The sequence below is a fragment of the Aulonocara stuartgranti genome (genome assembly GCF_965226115.1).
Source record: "Aulonocara stuartgranti genome assembly, chromosome: 14".
NCBI classification, from domain to species: Eukaryota; Metazoa; Chordata; class Actinopteri; order Cichliformes; family Cichlidae; genus Aulonocara; species Aulonocara stuartgranti.
The window spans coordinates 35,681,977-35,703,357 of NC_138950.1; the positions used below are offsets into that span (position 1 = coordinate 35,681,977).

At 37.5% G+C, this 21,381-nt stretch overlaps 2 protein-coding genes and 2 long non-coding RNA genes across 9 annotated transcripts in view; 2 read left to right on the forward strand and 2 right to left on the reverse strand.

Moving 5' to 3' along the window:
- LOC309687649 (uncharacterized protein) overlaps nucleotides 1–21,381 on the forward strand; it is a gene marked incomplete at its 5' end in the record, with an annotated part of 353,598 nt that overhangs the window by 179,406 nt on the left and 152,811 nt on the right. The gene's annotated exons all lie outside the window — the stretch shown is intronic.
- On the reverse strand, nucleotides 731–1,437 carry LOC309687299. Its single transcript, XR_014270710.1, has 3 exons — nucleotides 1,386–1,437; nucleotides 998–1,171; nucleotides 731–803 (listed from the first exon to the last, which is right to left on the reverse strand). It is a non-coding gene; the product is annotated as an uncharacterized lncRNA (long non-coding RNA).
- On the forward strand, nucleotides 1,955–7,165 carry LOC309687287. 6 transcript variants are annotated; one of them, XR_014270685.1, is made up of 7 exons: nucleotides 1,955–2,364; nucleotides 3,842–4,023; nucleotides 4,150–4,550; nucleotides 4,905–4,993; nucleotides 5,249–5,354; nucleotides 5,460–5,581; nucleotides 6,747–7,165. It is a non-coding gene; the product is annotated as an uncharacterized lncRNA (long non-coding RNA). The 6 variants fall into 6 exon arrangements; XR_014270686.1 differs by having other exon boundaries at nucleotides 5,249–5,284; XR_014270683.1 differs by having other exon boundaries at nucleotides 4,122–4,550; nucleotides 5,249–5,581.
- Nucleotides 4,843–21,381, reverse strand: part of LOC309687280 (uncharacterized protein) — a 215,778-nt gene continuing 199,239 nt past the window's right edge. Inside the window, exon 2 of the mRNA XM_082502148.1 lies at nucleotides 4,843–4,918. The gene's annotated coding sequence lies outside the window, so the exon portion shown is untranslated. The remainder of the gene's footprint in view (nucleotides 4,919–21,381) is intronic.

The following is a 21,381-nucleotide window of genomic DNA, read 5'->3' on the forward strand; positions in this document are numbered from 1 at the left end:
TATTTATATGAAGTTGTGCAAAAACGCTTTATTTCGCCAAGACAGTGCGTTTCTGACGATTACATGCATTTGAATGGGGAACTCGCACGAAACAAAGTATAGGTTTTCATTATGTGAATAACTTGGAAATCTTAGCTCAAACACCTGTTTTCCCAGCACGGGGACATTGAGTTCTATAAGATAAACCCCTAAGCATGTGTATCTGAGTCTTCTATCAAAAGTTACAGCTATTTATATGAAGTTGTACAAAAACGCTTTCTTTCGCCAAGACAGTGCGTTTCTCACTGTTACATGCATTTGAATGGGGAACTCGACCGAAACAAAGTATAGGTTTTCACTATGTGAATAACTTGAAAATCTTAGCTCACATATATCTTTAAAACTGTTTGCTCAACACGGGGATATTGAATTCTATAAGATAAAGCCAATACGCATATCTGAGTCTCCTATCAAATGTTACAGCTAGCTTCATGAAGTTGTCCAAAAAGGCTTTATTTTGATGAGACAGTGTGTTTCTGACTATTACATGCATTTGAATGGAGTTCTCGCACGAAACAAAGTATAGGTATTCATTTTGTGAATAACTTGAAAATCTTAGATCAAACAGCTGCAAAACCTGTTTGCTCAACACGGGGATATCGAACTTTATAAGATAAAGCCATAAATATGTTTATATGCGCCTTCTATCAAAAGTTACAGCTGTCTTGAATGAAAGCATTATAGCAGCTTACCTCGATCATGTGGTAGAACAGACACATGGGCCATCTACTTGTCCCCCTACGTCAGGAGTAGTTGCCACAAACCTGCAAAACAAAACTGCCTGTGGGCGTCAAGCTGGACCCCCCCCCCCCTCCTTACTGTAACTATCAAAACTATCATAGTCTAAAACTATCATCTCATATCAAAACTATTATAATGACATTATCTGACTTTATCAGTTATAACAATGAGAAACGGTAAACAATTTGGCAAATAAATGACTTATAATTGTGCTTACCTGGTCCAGATGATCCACAGTCCCTTTGCATTTGTTATAATCCAGGATGATGTGGGACTTTCTCTTCCCAGAGTCCTGGACTTGTAGCTCACTGTGCCTGGTGCTCAATAAGACAACCTTTTTTCTTTGCTTGGGGATGTAGGAAACCACAGCCTTGTCCCCCCCTGTAGCGACCTGGACGGGAGAGACAATCATCGAATCTTACTGCCCGATTAATTTGCTCAAATCTTTTTTTTTTTGACATGGTAGCAGGAAACAGAAGAGCCCTGTCTCCCCATTTCACAGGCTTGTTGTCATTTCATGTTGAGACCTGTACAGGCCAGCCAGCATCACAAGCCCCATGTAAGCCTGCAACTCCTCATCTATGTCCTTCCAGTCTTTTACTGACCTGTTGCCCCTGCAGGTTGGTGAAATGCAGGATTAGCTGCATAATGTCCTCTGCAAAAAAAAGATGGAAAGTTCTCACAGGGCTGCTGATCCTATACAAATTGCATAATGGGTTGGTCCTGGGGTTAAAATGGGGGGAGGAAAAAATGGCAGGACCTCTTCGTGTGTGGGTTGCCACATGATTTCTCCATTTTTAGATCTCCACTGGCCATCCTCCAGTCTTGTCTCTTCCTCCTGCTCTTCTTCCTCCTTCTCCTTCTCCTTCTCCTCCTCCTCACATGAGCTGCAAAGCTCCTCGGTGCCTGGCAAAAATTCTTCTTCGCTGTCAGAAGTATCTCCACTCCTTGTGGAGAGTGCAAAACTGCAGCAACAGCCTCCTCTAAACTGAGTGCACGCTTTCATTGTGTCTGTGCAGAAATGACCACTCAGACCAGGCTGCAAAGTATTCTCATAGACTTCAAAGGTGCACCTGAATAAACATGCTATACCATACATCCAATAAGAGAGAGGAGGCACACTCTTGATCAAGAAAAAACATAAACGCACGCCTTTGATCTCTCCCCCCCCCCTTCTCTCTCTTTCTCTCTCTCTCTCACACACACACACACACACACACACATGCACATACATACACACACAATACCATTTTATGGTGGTTAGATGTTTTATTGTCATGCATTTTACAAGGTAAGATAACCATGTCCTGCATTCAAAACCACTGAAAATGTCTATGGTGGTGCTGTGCCTAATATTGTGCTGGTGTATGCTGGGTAATGGCACAGCTAGCGACTGGGTGACTTTATTCACCCGCTTCGGCTGTTATCAGTCCATACAATGGGCGTTATTAGCACAAATCAGTCCCTGCTAGATTGTTCAGAAGGTTGTTATCATCCATCCAGATGGAGGATCACTAACAGGAGCGTGGGAAGACTCCAGAATCCACTCTGGCTGCAATCCGGTGGATACAGCAGTGTTTACAGGTAATACCATTTAAACGGACAGCATTTATAGAATGACTATTAAAAGTCAGCGAGTGTCAATAATGTTAATGTGGTTATGTTAGTAATACACCGAGTGCTAATATAACAGCTTTAAGATGCATTTGTAGATGTTATTACGTGTTTTACCGTCTTTATGGTGCTAGCTTAAAGTTACGGTGTAAACGTTAGCTTATATTGGAGTAAAGCTGTTACATTTTAAACGATGTTAGCACAGAAATATTAGTTTCTGTCATGACTGATGAAGTTACTAGTTAATAAAGTTTCCAGTAAAGTGTTTAGTCGCAGCCACAGACTGACAGCAAATATCTCGATTAGCTTCAGTGCATCTGTAATAAATATGTGCAAGTTTCAGTGCTTCGTTTAAACTGTATGATACTTATACTGACCCAGGGTCAGTGTAAAATACAATCCTAGCTGTGTGAATAAAGCCTGGCTCCTTTAATCCTGCATGAAAAACCTCAGGATGCAGGCTATTATTACTCTTTCCTGCTGGCACACCTGTCACACCTGAGAGTCAGCTAGAAACGTACAGTGACGTGGACATCATGCAAAGACTGCCAGACTCTGTAATACTGCAAATGATCAGTGACTCAAGTTAACACTAAACTTTAAACGGCACCTCTGGGTCTCTGTGTGCTGAACATTTAGGATTGAGTCAGGCTGCATCTGTGTTAGTCCTCTGACAGACTGGTGACCTGTCCAGGTGTGCTCTACCTATGACTACTGGGACAGGCTCTAGCTCCTGTAATAGAAATTTTCTGTTATTCTCATTTAAAGTATTTAAGTACTTATGCATATGCTTAGTTGTGACACTGTTATAGACTGTTCAGTGAAAGTTTCTAAAACTAGATGAACTTACTTCAGCAGTTTGAGAAAACAACTCCCTTTACAGGTGCTGATAACGCCAAGGGCACAAAACAGCATAACCATTGATCTGTTAGGTTTCATAGCGAGACACGTGAAGTGGCAGAGCTGACATGACTGAACTGTGATGTTTGATGTGTGTTTGCTCTCCTGTGCGCAGTAATAAATAGCTTGATCACAGCTCTTTCTGTGTTGCAGACTTTATTAAAAAAATTCCACGACACCCCCCACCCTCCCACTGTGAACCTGAATTGAATATTCAGAAGACATTTGTTTAAATAGTTCTAGAAATCTGAGCTGTTGGTGTGTCCTTGGATTGTGTGGTAATAATATTAGAGCTAGCAATCTTTCTTACTGAATATCTACTATGAGTCATCTTACCTGAGATTAATTCTATGTTTACCTGTCAGCCTGGACGAATGTGCTGTGTGAAGGAAATTAAATTAAATCAGATCTGAACGTACATTTAAGGAACCTGTTCATATTTAATTGAAATATGAACCAGTGATTTTTTGATTGCTGATTCCAAGAGAGTCTTTGTGGAAATCCTCTTTGGCTTTTTGTTATTTTAATTCTCTTTTCTGTTTTCCAGAACAGTTCTCCACAGTCACTGTCCATATGGGTCAGTGGAACCAAGAAGCACTCTGCTAATGTGTGGACTCTGACCAGCAACATCCAGTAAGACCCAGACAGCGTTTTCTATCTCCCAGCTGGAGTTTTTTGTTTGTCTGTGACTGGAGAGTCAGATTTTTGTTGAGCTTCACACTTGCAGAGGTAAGTCAGTTTGCAGAGATCCCTCCCACCCTCCCTTTTATGTGCTAGATTTCTTATCTGAAACAGTAATATTTCAGTGACTGCTGCTTATACCTCAGGTTAATACACTCTACTGATCCCTGATAGGAGAATCATCAATTTTGCCAGCGAAGAAGCCTGGTGGATGTTTGTTTACAGTCTGATGATGGGACATCATGCTCTGCATCTTTAAAGTTTGTCTCTTGATTATTATTCATACCCAGTAATGTGAAGTATGCTCATATCTACTATAACTGAACCAACCTGGTGCTCTTCATTTATGGAGGCTGTTGAGTCTGAATGTTGGATGTTGTGTATCTCGTGTTCTCTGGGCTTTGTTGTCCTCAGTCTTTTTGCAGGATCAGAAAACAAAACCAGGAGGCACGTAAATGTTTCTTCTCCATGATGTTTCTTCAAATGTTTCTTCTGGATGATGATATGACCGTGACACGGGATGCCACCTTTGGTCTTGTGATGAAGCAAAGCTCAGGAAGAAGTGTGATTAAATGGTACCCACATGTGTGCATGAATGTGACAAAATATTTTTGTTCAATATTTAATTTCTTTCAGTTGCAATTGTTAAATGAAAAAATATATATATATATTCTTATAATTTAGCAAACTAATTTATCAAAAAAAAAGATATACATATATCTGTATTAGTTTTAATAAATTAATTTGACACCTGTATTGAAAATACCATATTGTATTCATACAGAATCAGTATGGTATCATTGTTTGTCTGTTCACTGATTGTTGAAGCTAAGAACTAGTTTGATCTGTTTAGATCTAAAGTATAAAGTTGAGCTCTAATGTTTCTTCACCCCTGTGTGTGTGATATGTGATTTCCTACATGCTGGCAGAGCAGCAGTTTGTGCTCACAGATGGTGACAGTGTGGAGAGACGGTGGTGATGCTCGTCTACACTGCACAGAGGAAATCAACTGACCGAGGTTTGTCCAGTGACGTGTTATGAAATGTATATTTGTTTTATGCTTACAGATGTGTTTTTCTTGACAGAGGCTCTGCAGAGGTTAGACAAAGCAGAGAAAACATGTGCTTTACATTTTACTGTGATTTATTGAGATATTTGTTGCCTGATGTTCAGCAGGAATGGAGAAATAGAATCAAAGGGAGATGTTTTTGATGTTTTTGTAATGATGTAAGTAAATCTTCAATATTATTTATTTGCTTGGTTATATTTGGAGTGTTTCTGAGTGAGGGGGAGAGGAGTCATCATCCAGGTAAAGTGACGTGGATCAGTGGATACACTTGTCTCCCCTTTAAAGGAGACGATCCAAGTCATCCTTAAATGTTAGTGCTTTCAAATACACAAACATTTTTAAAGGACAAAAATGAACATCCAACTTTGACTGTAATACAAAATAAATCTTTGCATGTGTGTTTTCAAACTCTCAGATGGGCAGGATATCAGTCTTGGACTGTCTAACCTGCCGGAGCAGCACTGAATGACCACCACACATGAGCATGTTCCTGCAACATTCAGCATCTGATCTGTCATCTGTGTGCTTCTGCTTTTGGTAAGTACAGCTACAGTACCTCTAAACACATGCCATCCATTTCTTTTCTTTTTTCTTTTTTTTTTCTGCCTGTCCCGTTTGGTTCTTTTGCCATCAGAATTATTCTCTAAAGGCGAAGAAAGATGCCCAACGGATTTACTTTACCAAATTGACCATCCCAGCCTTGCCGTAATGGTCTATTTGGTATACCTTTTATTGTTTATTTTATTTATTTTTTATTTTCACTTGCTAGATACAGGACAGACTTGAATGAGGAAAAGAAAAGGGAGAAAGGAAGAGGGGGAAAAACAGCGGAGAAGAGGGACGGGAATAAAGAGCAAAAAAACAAAAAACAACTAAATAAGCAGACAAAAAAAAATACATACAATACAATAACCTAGATCACCTGTTGAGAAAGAAAAAAGAAAAACAGCAGAAGAAAAAGAGAGCAATACAATAAACAACATCACGATGATATATGTGAATATAACAGTAAATACTAAATATTAAACATTATTGTGCACCACATAATATCGACAGCGCAGAGTGTGCTTTGAGGTAGGAGCCAAAAAGGGTGTAGTTTGTGTGTGTGAGCACCCGTGTGTACACCTGTGAGCATGGACGTGCTTTTTAAAAGGTTCCTTCATGTAATGATCTGCTAGAGCAGGGGTGTCAAACTCAAATACACAGTGGGCCAAAATTCAAAACTGGAACAAAGTCGTGGGCTAACATTAATATAAAAAAAAAAATCTTCCTCCATTCATGAGAATGAATCTTTTCTTATAGACTCAAACAAGTTTTGCTGAAAAACTGAATATGGAACAAGCAAAGCTTAATACTAAACTATATATATTAGCTATTAGAGGTCAGCTCTAATAGTAATTTGGTATGGCTTTGCGGGCCAAATGTAATTAGGCTGCAGGCCAGAGTTTGACACCTATGTGCTAGACGGTGTGGGGAGCCACAGCCCCGTCCACCAGGGCATGAAGCAGGTATGGAGGAGATCAAAATTCCAGACATCCAGAGGCCCCCAGAATACAAGAGACCAAGGAAGACCAACAGAGGGGCAGCTGCGCCACTTCTGCCATCCATTTCTAACGGCCTGGTTACTCCCTGTCAGTTACTTTAGAAACCATATGGTCACCTGACCTAACACTATTTCTTCTTCTTCCCCTTAATGTTGAAGTGTCAAATGTCAAACAGCTGGAGAGGAAACTACACCAGTGTACTGAGATGTTTCAGCAACACGTGCCAGATGCTGTTCCTTCATGGTGACAGCACCAGAGACAGCCCCACCCACCTCAGGACCTCGCCATTGATCATGATGATTATAATGATGACAGCGAGCGGAACTAAGACTGTAAAAATCCACGACCAGAATGTTTAGATGCTTTCTAATGTAATGTAATGTAACGAATACTGAGTTTTTGTCTCTCTCTTTTTTTCTCATTTGTTACTAACAAAGTTCACCAAACTCACACAGTTTACATTCTGTATGTTTCCATCAAGGTTTATTTTCGTAGAAATCATTGTTTTTCTCCTATTCTCTTTTTCTCTTTTGTAATTGATGATAATTCAGTGAATATACTGCGCTGCTTCCTTTTATTGTGTCTCACATTGCTTTAAGTTTTTCAGTGTCCAGTTATTTTTTTTACTGCTGTTTGAATTCTCTGTATGTTTGACCCTGTAGACTGTTTGATGGACTGCTTGTCTTCCTGTTTGTAACCGCCGCCTGTTTTTGACTAAAGATTTGGATTTCTGACTTTAACACAGCCTCTGCATGTCCTCCCTTTGTGTCCTCTTCCTCTGTGAATGTGTTGCATGTGAGATTCATTTTATTAACAGCTTTCCCACAGTGAGTTGCATCAGCATTCATTCACAGCACATTTCAGAAGGATTCAGATTAATAGAGTGACCTTATAGTCAGAATTATCCTGACAGAGTGCCACTGTAAATTATCTTTCATCAAGTAAATTTTAAAGTTCAGTATTTCAAAGCAGGAGTTATGAAGAATCATACTGGCATTAGGACTAATAATATGTACTTACAAAGTCAAAGTTTTTTAATTATGCTAGAATATTGGAAGACAATCAACTTTTAGTGTTTTCCGCATATTAATTATTCTGAAATAGAGACGTGACCCTAACTGTACAGAAGCACAACAACTGACAATCTAACAGACATCATTGGCCTGAGCCGTCATGCACAGTGAGTCTAATCCTTTGCTGTGAGAGTCTGACAAGCATGTTTCTGGTCAGTTTGGAACAAATAATATCACAATGTTGATCTTTTTTTCAATATTCCTTCTCTTTTACAACATAAACTGTGATCAAAGCTACTTATGTTCACAGCATGTAATAATACTGACAGTCCAGGGCATTGTGGTCTGTTGAGCTAGGGTTAGGGTTAGCAATTCAGACATATGTAATAAATATTAAACGTCTCTGACGTGGGCCACTGTCCGCAGTGTTGGGAAATCCATACCAGGCTGGAATGAGTCAAGGTAGGTGAGCATCCACGAGAAGACACAGCAGATGCATCCTACTAATACTGACAGGACCAGGAGACTCCAGAAACCGAGCATCTTCTCTTCAGTGCCATCCTCTCCTGTCACCCTCTCTGCCCGCAGCTCTTTGAGTATGGGGTGGAGAAGGGTGCAGAGAAACCCTTATTACTAATTCGTATTATAATTCAATTTTCATGAAATATTCATATTCAGTATCGGCCCTTTTATAGTATAACCACGTTTCCACCCAGGCTCATGGTGGGGCAGGGCTCTGTCCTGGGATGCTTGAGTGAAAGGTAATGTACACCCTGATGAGGTATCCAGTCTGTCAGAATTGTTTTCAATATTTGGTTCAAAAACATGAGTGACAACAAAAATCCAACTAGGATTCTTGCATATGATGAATGAAGTCTGACTTTGACTGTATTGTCCAGCTGATCCATCAAACCCCCAGCAGGTGAACCTTATTCATGACATAACACGGCAACAATGTAAAAAATTAAACAGCAACAGTCTAAATATAAAGTGCATTCTAAACTCCTCTTCAATAAATTATATGCAAAGAGTCATTCAGGACTGTAAAACGTGAACTACAAAACCCAGAGTCTTCATCATTAAATCTCTGGTTGCTTCATTTTTCTATACTATATCAGATACTTTATGTGTGTGTGTGTGTGTGTGTGTGTGTATGTGTGTGTGTGTGTGTGTGTGTGTGTGTGTGTGTGTGTGTGTGTGTGTGTGTGTGTGCGTGCGTGTCATGAACGGCTATAAAAGGCCTATAATTAAAGAACAAAGCGGGGTTTGAGTTCGAGTTGCGGCAGACTGTCACTACTTGTAAATGGAACGCAGCCTTCCTACGGCGGACAGCTAATAACAGGAATCGGACGCGGTCCAGCCAAGTCCACAGCAACCACCATAGCAACCGCCTAGCAACCACCATAGCAACCACCTTAAAAACATATTCTGTCTTCATAACTATCAAACACGTGAAATGATTTGCAAAGTGTGAAAGTGTTACAGCTGCAGAGAGCTATGGCGGTATCTATGGAAGCTGTTTACAATGCTAATAATATACATGTAACTACGGAGACAGTCAGTCACGTGAGCTAGCGGTGCATGTTTACTACAGTGAATAAGGTGATTGTGTGCACCGCGTCCACACGCTGCAGGGGGTAAAGACATTACTTCAATATTGTTTTATATTGATATATATTTGCCTTCTGTTGACCATCACCTCAGGTTCACCGTTACAGTTTCAGCATACAAATGCACACTGTGTAAATATGAACACATTCAAAAACTCATGTCTCAGAAATAAGCACAGCTGTTCATGTTTGTCATTAGAGTTTTATTTGTAAGAAAATTATCATCACGTCCAGACTAACCTGTTAAAACACACCTCAGCTTCATGTAGGGGGGAGGAAATGTTTTTCCTCCCCCCTACATGGGGGAGGAAAAAGACCATTAAAAACGCTTTATTTCACGACGTTAGTGCGTTTCTCGCTGTTACATGCATTTGAATGGGGAACTCGCCCGAAACAAAGTATTGGTTTTCATTATGTGAATAACTTTAACATCTTAGCTCAAATTGCTGCAAAACCTTTTTGCCCAGCACGGGGAAATTTAATTCTATAAGATGAAGCCATAAATATGTATTTCTGAGTCTTCTATCAAACGTTACACCGATTTACATGAAGTTGTACAAAATGCTTTATTTCGCCAAGACAGTGCGTTTCTGACGATTACATGCATTTGAAAAGGGAACTCGCACGAAACAAAGTATAGGTTTTCATTATGTGAATAAGTTGAAAATCTTAGCTCAAACAGCTGAAAAACCCTTTTGCCCATCACGGGGATATTGAATTCTATAAGATAAAGCCATGAATTGTCTGTCTTTATGAAGACCATGAAAAACGCTTTATTTCACCACGTTAGTGCTTTTCTCGCTATTACATGCATTTGAATGGGGAACTCGCCCGACACAAAGTATAGGTTTTCATTATGTGAATAAAAACGCACTGTCTTGACAAAAGAAAGCGTTTTTGTACAACTTCATATAAATAGGTGTAAATTTTGATAGAAGACTCAGAAATACATATTTATGGCTTTATTTTATAGAATTCAATATCCCCGTGCTGGGAAAACAGGTTTTGCAGCTATTTGAGCTAAGATTTTCAAGTTATACACATAATGAAAACCTATACTTTGTTTCGGGCGAGAACTCCATTTAAATGCACGTAATAGCGAGAAACGCAGCTCAAATAGCTGCAAAACCTGTTTTCCCAGCACGGGGATATTGAATTCTATAAAATAAAGCCATGAATATGTATTTCTGAGTCTTCTATCAAAAGTTACACCTATTTATATGAAGTTGTACAAAAACGCTTTCTTTTGTCAAGACAGTGCGTTTTTATTCACATAATGAAAACCTATACTTTGTTTTGGGGCAGAACTCCATTCAAATGCATGTAATAGCGAGAAACGCACTAACGTGGTGAAATAAGGCGTTTTTCGTGGTCTTCATAAAGACATTTGTAACTTTTGATAGAAGACTCAGAAATACATATTTATGGCTTGATCTTATAGAATTCAATATCCCCGTGCTGGGCAAACAGGCTTTGCAGCTGTTTGAGCTAAGATTTTCAAGTTATTCACATAATGAAAACCTATAGTTTGTGTCGGGCGAGAACTCCATTCAAATGCATGTAATCGTCAGAAACGCACTAACGTGGTGAAATAAAGCCTTTTTCATGGTCTTCATAAAGACAGCTGTAACTTTTGATAGAAGACTCAGAAATACATATTTATGGTTTTATTTTATAGAATTCCATTCAAATCCATGTAATCGTCAGAAACGCACTGTCTTGGCGAAATAAAGCGTTTTTGTACAACTTCATATAAATCGGTGTAACTTTTGATAGAAGATTCAGATATACGTATTCATGGCTTTATCTTATAGAATTCAATTCAAATGCATGTAATCGTCAGAAACGCACTAACGTGGTGAAATAAAGCGTTTTTCATGGTCTTCATAAAGACAGCTGTAACTTTTGATAGAAGATTCAGATATACGTATTCATGGCTTTATCTTATAGAATTCAATATCCCCGTGCTGGGCAAAAAGGTTTTGTAGCTGTTTGAGATAAGATTTTCAAGTTATTCACATAATGAAAACCTATACTTTGTTTCGTGCGAGTTCCCCATTCAAATGCATGTAATTGTCAGAAACGCACTGTCTTGGCGAAATAAAGCGTTTTTGCACAACTTCATATAAATCGGTGTAACTTTTGATAGAAGATTCAGATATACTTATTCATGGCTTTATCTTATAGAATTCAATATCCCCGTGCTATGCAAACAGGTGTTGCAGCTATTTGAGCTAAGATTTTCAAGTTATACACATAATGAAAAGCTATACTTTGTGTCGGGCAAGAACTCCATTCAAATGCATGTAATAGCGAGAAACGCACTAACGTGGTGAAATAAAGCCTTTTTCATGGTCTTCATAAAGACAGCTGTAACTTTTGATAGAAGACTCATAAATACATATTCATGGCTTTATCTTATAGAATTCAATATCCCCGTGCTGGGCAAAAAGGTTTTGCAGCTGTTTGAGCTAAGATTTTCAAGTTATTCACATAATGAAAACCTATAGTTTGTGTCGGGCGAGAACTCCATTCAAATGCATGTAATCGTCAGAAACGCACTGTCTTGGCGAAATAAAGCGTTTTTGTACAACTTCATATAAATCGGTGTAACTTTTGATAGAAGACTCAGAAATACATATTTATGGCTTTATCTTATAGAATTCAATGTCCCCGTGCTGGGCAAACAGGTTTTGCAGCAGTGTGAGCTAAGATTTTAAAGTTATTCACATAATGAAAACCTACACTTTGTTTGGTGCGAGTTCCCCATTCAAATGCATGTAATCATCAGAAACGCACTGTCTTGGCGAAATAAAGCGTTTTTACACAACTTCATATAAAGCGGTGTAACTTTTGATAGACGACTCAGACACACATGTTTATGGCTTCATCTTATAGAATTAAATTTCCCCGTGCTGGGCAAAAAGGTTTTGCAGCTGTTTGAGCTAAGATTTTCAAGTTATTCACATAATGAAAACCTATAGTTTGTGTCGGGCGAGAACTCCATTCAAATGCATGTAATCGTCAGAAACGCACTAACGTGGTGAAATAAAGCGTTTTTCATGGTCTTCATAAAGACAGCTGTAACTTTTGATAGAAGATTCAGAAATACATATTTATGGATTTATCTTATAGAATTCCATTCAAATGCATGTAATCGTCAGAAACGCACTGTCTTGGCGAAATAAAGCGTTTTTGCACAACTTCATATAAATCGGTGTAACTTTTGATAGAAGATTCAGATATACGTATTCATGGCTTTATCTTATAGAATTCAATATCCCCGTGCTGGGCAAACAGGTTTTGCAGCTGTTTGAGCTAAGATTTTCAAGTTATACACATAATGAAAACCTATACTTTGTTTCGTGCGAGTTCCCAATTCAAATGCATGTAATCGTCAGAAACGCACTGTCTTTGCGAAATAAAGCGTTTTTGCACAACTTCATATAAATCGGTGTAACTTTTGATAGAAGATTCAGATATACGTATTCATGGCTTCATCTTATAGAATTCAATGTCCCCGTGCTGGGCAAACAGGTTTTGCAGCAGTGTGAGCTAAGATTTTCAAGTTATTCACATAATGAAAACCTATACTTTGTGTCGGGCAAGAACTCCATTCAAATGCATGTAATAGCGAGAAACGCACTAACGTGGTGAAATAAAGCCTTTTTCATGGTCTTCATAAAGACAGCTGTAACTTTTGATAGAAGACTCAGAAATACATATTCATGGCTTTATCTTATAGAATTCAATATCCCCGTGCTGGGCAAAAAGGTTTTGCAGCTGTTTGAGCTAAGATTTTCAAGTTATTCACATAATGAAAACCTATAGTTTGTGTCGGACGAGAACTCCATTCAAATGCATGTAATCGTCAGAAACGCACTAACGTGGTGAAATAAAGCGTTTTTCATGGTTTTCATAAAGACAGCTGTAACTTTTGATAGAAGACTCAGAAATACATATTTATGGCTTTATTTTATAGAATTCCATTCAAATGCATGTAATCGTCAGAAACGCACTGTCTTGGCGAAATAAAGCGCTTTGTACAACTTCATATAAATCGGTGTAACTTTTGATAGAAGATTCATATATACGTATTCATGGCTTTATTTTATAGAATTCCATTCAAATGCATGTAATTGTCAGAAATGCACTGTCTTGGCGAAATAAGTCGTTTTTGCACAACTTCATATAAATCGGTGTAACTTTTGATAGAAGATTCAGAAATACATATTCATGGCATTATCTTATAGAATTCAATATCCCCGTGCTGGGCAAACAGGTTTTGCAGCTGTTTGAGCTAAGATTTTCAAGTTATTCACATAATGAAAACCTATGCTTTGTGTCGGTCGAGAACTCCATTCAAATGCATGTAATCGTCAGAAACGCACTAACGTGGTGAAATAAAGCGTTTTTCATGGTCTTCATAAAGACAGCTGTAACTTTTGATAGAAGACTCAGAAATACATATTTATGGCTTTATCTTATAGAATTCCATTCAAATGCATGTAATTGTCAGAAACGCACTGTCTTGGCGAAATAAGTCGTTTTTGCACAACTTCATATAAATCGGTGTAACTTTTGATAGAAGATTCAGATATATGTATTCATGGCTTTATCTTATAGAATTCAATATCCCCGTGCTGGGCAAAAAGGTTTTGCAGCTGTTTGAGCTAAGATTTTCAAGTTATTCACATAATGAAAACCTATACTTTGTTTCGTGCGAGTTCCCCATTCAAATGCATGTAATCGTCAGAAACGCACTGTCTTGGCGAAATAAAGCGTTTTTGCACAACTTCATATAAATCGGTGTAACTTTTGATAGAAGACTCAGACAAACATGTTTATGGCTTTATCTTATAGAACTCAATATCCCCGTGCTGGGCAAACAGAACAGGTTTTGCAGCCGTTTGAGCTAAGATTTTAAAATTATTCACATAATGAAAACCTATACTTTGTTTCAGGCGAGTTTCCCATTCAAATGCATGTAACAGTGAGAAACGCATTGTCTTGGCGAAATAAAGCGTTTTTGAACAACTTCATATAAATCGCTGTAACTTTTGATAGAAGACTCAGACAAACATGTTTATGGCTTTATCTTATAGAACTCAATATGCCCGTGCTGGGCAAACAGGTTTTGCAGCCGTTTGAGCTAAGATTTTAAAATTATTCACATAATGAAAACCTATACTTTGTTTCAGGCGAGTTTCCCATTCAAATGCATGTAACAGTGAGAAACGCATTGTCTTGGCGAAATAAAGCGTTTTTGAACAACTTCATATAAATCGCTGTAACTTTTGATAGAAGACTCAGACACACATGTTTATGGCTTCATCTTATAGAATTAAATTTCCCCGTGCTGGGCAAAAAGGTTTTGCAGCTGTTTGAGCTAAGATTTTCAAGTTATTCACATAATGAAAACCTATAGTTTGTGTCGGGCGAGAACTCCATTCAAATGCATGTAATCGTCAGAAACGCACTAACGTGGTGAAATAAAGCGTTTTTCATGGTCTTCATAAAGACAGCTGTAACTTTTGATAGAAGATTCAGAAATACATATTTATGGATTTATCTTATAGAATTCCATTCAAATGCATGTAATCGTCAGAAACGCACTGTCTTGGCGAAATAAAGCGTTTTTGCACAACTTCATATAAATCGGTGTAACTTTTGATAGAAGATTCAGATATACGTATTCATGGCTTTATCTTATAGAATTCAATATCCCCGTGCTGGGCAAACAGGTTTTGCAGCTGTTTGAGCTAAGATTTTCAAGTTATACACATAATGAAAACCTATACTTTGTGTCGGGCAAGAACTCCATTCAAATGCATGTAATAGCGAGAAACGCACTAACGTGGTGAAATAAAGCCTTTTTCATGGTCTTCATAAAGACAGCTGTAACTTTTGATAGAAGACTCATAAATACATATTCATGGCTTTATCTTATAGAATTCAATATCCCCGTGCTGGGCAAAAAGGTTTTGCAGCTGTTTGAGCTAAGATTTTCAAGTTATTCACATAATGAAAACCTATAGTTTGTGTCGGACGAGAACTCCATTCAAATGCATGTAATCGTCAGAAACGCACTAACGTGGTGAAATAAAGCGTTTTTCATGGTCTTCATAAAGACAGCTGTAACTTTTGATAGAAGACTCAGAAATACATATTTATGGCTTTATTTTATAGAATTCCATTCAAATGCATGTAATCGTCAGAAACGCACTGTCTTGGCGAAATAAAGCGCTTTGTACAACTTCATATAAATCGGTGTAACTTTTGATAGAAGATTCATATATACGTATTCATGGCTTTATTTTATAGAATTCCATTCAAATGCATGTAATTGTCAGAAATGCACTGTCTTGGCGAAATAAGTCGTTTTTGCACAACTTCATATAAATCGGTGTAACTTTTGATAGAAGATTCAGAAATACATATTCATGGCATTATCTTATAGAATTCAATATCCCCGTGCTGGGCAAACAGGTTTTGCAGCTGTTTGAGCTAAGATTTTCAAGTTATTCACATAATGAAAACCTATGCTTTGTGTCGGTCGAGAACTCCATTCAAATGCATGTAATCGTCAGAAACGCACTAACGTGGTGAAATAAAGCGTTTTTCATGGTCTTCATAAAGACAGCTGTAACTTTTGATAGAAGACTCAGAAATACATATTTATGGCTTTATCTTATAGAATTCCATTCAAATGCATGTAATTGTCAGAAACGCACTGTCTTGGCGAAATAAGTCGTTTTTGCACAACTTCATATAAATCGGTGTAACTTTTGATAGAAGATTCAGATATATGTATTCATGGCTTTATCTTATAGAATTCAATATCCCCGTGCTGGGCAAAAAGGTTTTGCAGCTGTTTGAGCTAAGATTTTCAAGTTATTCACATAATGAAAACCTATACTTTGTTTCGTGCGAGTTCCCCATTCAAATGCATGTAATCGTCAGAAACGCACTGTCTTGGCGAAATAAAGCGTTTTTGCACAACTTCATATAAATCGGTGTAACTTTTGATAGAAGACTCAGACAAACATGTTTATGGCTTTATCTTATAGAACTCAATATCCCCGTGCTGGGCAAACAGAACAGGTTTTGCAGCCGTTTGAGCTAAGATTTTAAAATTATTCACATAATGAAAACCTATACTTTGTTTCAGGCGAGTTTCCCATTCAAATGCATGTAACAGTGAGAAACGCATTGTCTTGGCGAAATAAAGCGTTTTTGAACAACTTCATATAAATCGCTGTAACTTTTGATAGAAGACTCAGACAAACATGTTTATGGCTTTATCTTATAGAACTCAATATGCCCGTGCTGGGCAAACAGGTTTTGCAGCCGTTTGAGCTAAGATTTTAAAATTATTCACATAATGAAAACCTATACTTTGTTTCAGGCGAGTTTCCCATTCAAATGCATGTAACAGTGAGAAACGCATTGTCTTGGCGAAATAAAGCGTTTTTGAACAACTTCATATAAATCGCTGTAACTTTTGATAGAAGACTCAGACAAACATGTTTATGGCTTTATCTTATAGAACTCAATATCCCTGTGCTGGGCAAACAGGTTTTGCAGCCGTTTGAGCTAAGATTTTAAAATTATTCACATAATGAAAACCTATACTTTGTTTCAGGCGAGTTTCCCATTCAAATGCATGTAACAGTGAGAAACGCATTGTCTTGGCGAAATAAAGCGTTTTTGAACAACTTCATATAAATCGCTGTAACTTTTGATAGAAGACTCAGACAAACATGTTTATGGCTTTATCTTATAGAACTCAATATCCCCGTGCTGGGCAAACAGGTTTTGCAGCTGTTTGAGCTAAGATTTTAAAATTATTCACATAATGAAAACCTATACTTTGTCTCAGGCGAGTTTCCCATTCAAATGCATGTAACAGTGAGAAACGCATTGTCTTGGCGAAATAAAGCGTTTTTGAACAACTTCATATAAATCGCTGTAACTTTTGATAGAAGACTCAGACAAACATGTTTATGGCTTTATCTTATAGAACTCAATATGCCCGTGCTGGGCAAACAGGTTTTGCAGCCGTTTGAGCTAAGATTTTAAAATTATTCACATAATGAAAACCTATACTTTGTTTCAGGCGAGTTTCCCATTCAAATGCATGTAACAGTGAGAAACGCATTGTCTTGGCGAAATAAAGCGTTTTTGAACAACTTCATATAAATCGCTGTAACTTTTGATAGAAGACTCAGACAAACATGTTTATGGCTTTATCTTATAGAACTCAATATCCCTGTGCTGGGCAAACAGGTTTTGCAGCCGTTTGAGCTAAGATTTTAAAATTATTCACATAATGAAAACCTATACTTTGTTTCAGGCGAGTTTCCATTCAAATGCATGTAACAGTGAGAAACGCATTGTCTTGGCGAAATAAAGCGTTTTTGTACAACTTCATATAAATCGCTGTAACTTTTGATAGAAGACTCAGACAAACATGTTTATGGCTTTATCTTATAGAACTCAATATCCCTGTGCTGGGCAAACAGGTTTTGCAGCCGTTTGAGCTAAGATTTTAAAATTATTCACATAATGAAAACCTATACTTTGTTTCAGGCGAGTTTCCCATTCAAATGCATGTAACAGTGAGAAACGCATTGTCTTGGCGAAATAAAGCGTTTTTGTACAACTTCATATAAATCGCTGTAACTTTTGATAGAAGACTCAGACAAACATGTTTATGGCTTTATCTTATAGAACTCAATATGCCCGTGCTGGGCAAACAGGTTTTGCAGCCGTTTGAGCTAAGATTTTAAAATTATTCACATAATGAAAACCTATACTTTGTTTCAGGCGAGTTTCCCATTCAAATGCATGTAACAGTGAGAAACGCATTGTCTTGGCGAAAGAAAGCGTTTTTGAACAACTTCATATAAATCGCTGTAACTTTTGATAGAAGACTCAGACAAACATGTTTATGGCTTTATCTTATAGAACTCAATATCCCTGTGCTGGGCAAACAGGTTTTGCAGCCGTTTGAGCTAAGATTTTAAAATTATTCACATAATGAAAACCTATACTTTGTTTCAGGCGAGTTTCCCATTCAAATGCATGTAACAGTGAGAAACGCATTGTCTTGGCGAAATAAAGCGTTTTTGTACAACTTCATATAAATCGCTGTAACTTTTGATAGAAGACTCAGACAAACATGTTTATGGCTTTATCTTATAGAACTCAATATGCCCGTGCTGGGCAAACAGGTTTTGCAGCCGTTTGAGCTAAGATTTTAAAATTATTCACATAATGAAAACCTATACTTTGTTTCAGGCGAGTTTCCCATTCAAATGCATGTAACAGTGAGAAACGCATTGTCTTGGCGAAATAAAGCGTTTTTGAACAACTTCATATAAATCGCTGTAACTTTTGATAGAAGACTCAGACAAACATGTTTATGGCTTTATCTTATAGAACTCAGTATGCCCGTGCTGGGCAAACAGGTTTTGCAGCCGTTTGAGCTAAGATTTTAAAATTATTCACATAATGAAAACCTATACTTTGTTTCAGGCGAGTTTCCCATTCAAATGCATGTAACAGTGAGAAACGCATTGTCTTGGCGAAATAAAGCGTTTTTGAACAACTTCATATAAATCGCTGTAACTTTTGATAGAAGACTCAGACAAACATGTTTATGGCTTTATCTTATAGAACTCAATATCCCTGTGCTGGGCAAACAGGTTTTGCAGCCGTTTGAGCTAAGATTTTAAAATTATTCACATAATGAAAACCTATACTTTGTTTCAGGCGAGTTTCCCATTCAAATGCATGTAACAGTGAGAAACGCATTGTCTTGGCGAAATAAAGCGTTTTTGAACAACTTCATATAAATCGCTGTAACTTTTGATAGAAGACTCAGACAAACATGTTTATGGCTTTATCTTATAGAACTCAATATGCCCGTGCTGGGCAAACAGGTTTTGCAGCCGTTTGAGCTAAGATTTTAAAATTATTCACATAATGAAAACCTATACTTTGTTTCAGGCGAGTTTCCCATTCAAATGCATGTAACAGTGAGAAACGCATTGTCTTGGCGAAATAAAGCGTTTTTGAACAACTTCATATAAATCGCTGTAACTTTTGATAGAAGACTCAGACAAACATGTTTATGGCTTTATCTTATAGAACTCAATATCCCTGTGCTGGGCAAACAGGTTTTGCAGCCGTTTGAGCTAAGATTTTAAAATTATTCACATAATGAAAACCTATACTTTGTTTCAGGCGAGTTTCCCATTCAAATGCATGTAACAGTGAGAAACGCATTGTCTTGGCGAAAGAAAGCGTTTTTGAACAACTTCATATAAATCGCTGTAACTTTTGATAGAAGACTCAGACAAACATGTTTATGGCTTTATCTTATAGAACTCAATATCCCTGTGCTGGGCAAACAGGTTTTGCAGCCGTTTGAGCTAAGATTTTAAAATTATTCACATAATGAAAACCTATACTTTGTTTCAGGCGAGTTTCCCATTCAAATGCATGTAACAGTGAGAAACGCATTGTCTTGGCGAAATAAAGCGTTTTTGTACAACTTCATATAAATCGCTGTAACTTTTGATAGAAGACTCAGACAAACATGTTTATGGCTTTATCTTATAGAACTCAATATGCCCGTGCTGGGCAAACAGGTTTTGCAGCCGTTTGAGCTAAGATTTTAAAATTATTCACATAATGAAAACCTATACTTTGTTTCAGGCGAGTTTCCCATTCAAATGCATGTAACAGTGAGAAACGCATTGTCTTGGCGAAATAAAGCGTTTTTGTACAACTTCATATAAATCGCTGTAACTTTTGATAGAAGACTCAGACAAACATGTTTATGGCTTTATCTTATAGAACTCAATATGCCCGTGCTGGGCAAACAGGTTTTGCAGCCGTTTGAGCTAAGATTTTAAAATTATTCACATAATGAAAACCTATACTTTGTTTCAGGCGAGTTTCCCATTCAAATGCATGTAACAGTGAGAAACGCATTGTCTTGGCGAAATAAAGCGTTTTTGAACAACTTCATATAAATCGCTGTAACTTTTGATAGAAGACTCAGACAAACATGTTTATGGCTTTATCTTATAGAACTCAATATCCCTGTGCTGGGCAAACAGGTTTTGCAGCCGTTTGAGCTAAGATTTTAAAATTATTCACATAATGAAAACCTATACTTTGTTTCAGGCGAGTTTCCCATTCAAATGCATGTAACAGTGAGAAACGCATTGTCTTGGCGAAATAAAGCGTTTTTGAACAACTTCATATAAATCGCTGTAACTTTTGACAGAAGACTCAGACAAACATGTTTATGGCTTTATCTTATAGAACTCAGTATGCCCGTGCTGGGCAAACAGGTTTTGCAGCTGTTTGAGCTAAGATTTTCAAGTTATTCACATAATGAAAACCTATAGTTTGTGTCGGGCGAGAACTCCATTCAAATGCATGTAATCGTCAGAAACGCACTAACGTGGTGAAATAAAGCGTTTTTCATGGTCTTCATAAAGACAGCTGTAACTTTTGATAGAAGATTCAGAAATACATATTTATGGATTTATCTTATAGAATTCCATTCAAATGCATGTAATCGTCAGAAACGCACTGTCTTGGCGAAATAAAGCGTTTTTGCACAACTTCATATAAATCGGTGTAACTTTTGATAGAAGATTCAGATATACGTATTCATGGCTTTATCTTATAGAATTCAATATCCCCGTGCTGGGCAAACAGGTTTTGCAGCTGTTTGAGCTAAGATTTTCAAGTTATACACATAATGAAAACCTATACTTTGTTTCGTGCGAGTTCCCAATTCAAATGCATGTAATCGTCAGAAACGCACTGTCTTTGCGAAATAAAGCGTTTTTGCACAACTTCATATAAATCGGTGTAACTTTTGATAGAAGATTCAGATATACGTATTCATGGCTTCATCTTATAGAATTCAATGTCCCCGTGCTGGGCAAACAGGTTTTGCAGCAGTGTGAGCTAAGATTTTCAAGTTATTCACATAATGAAAACCTATACTTTGTGTCGGGCAAGAACTCCATTCAAATGCATGTAATAGCGAGAAACGCACTAACGTGGTGAAATAAAGCCTTTTTCATGGTCTTCATAAAGACAGCTGTAACTTTTGATAGAAGACTCAGAAATACATATTC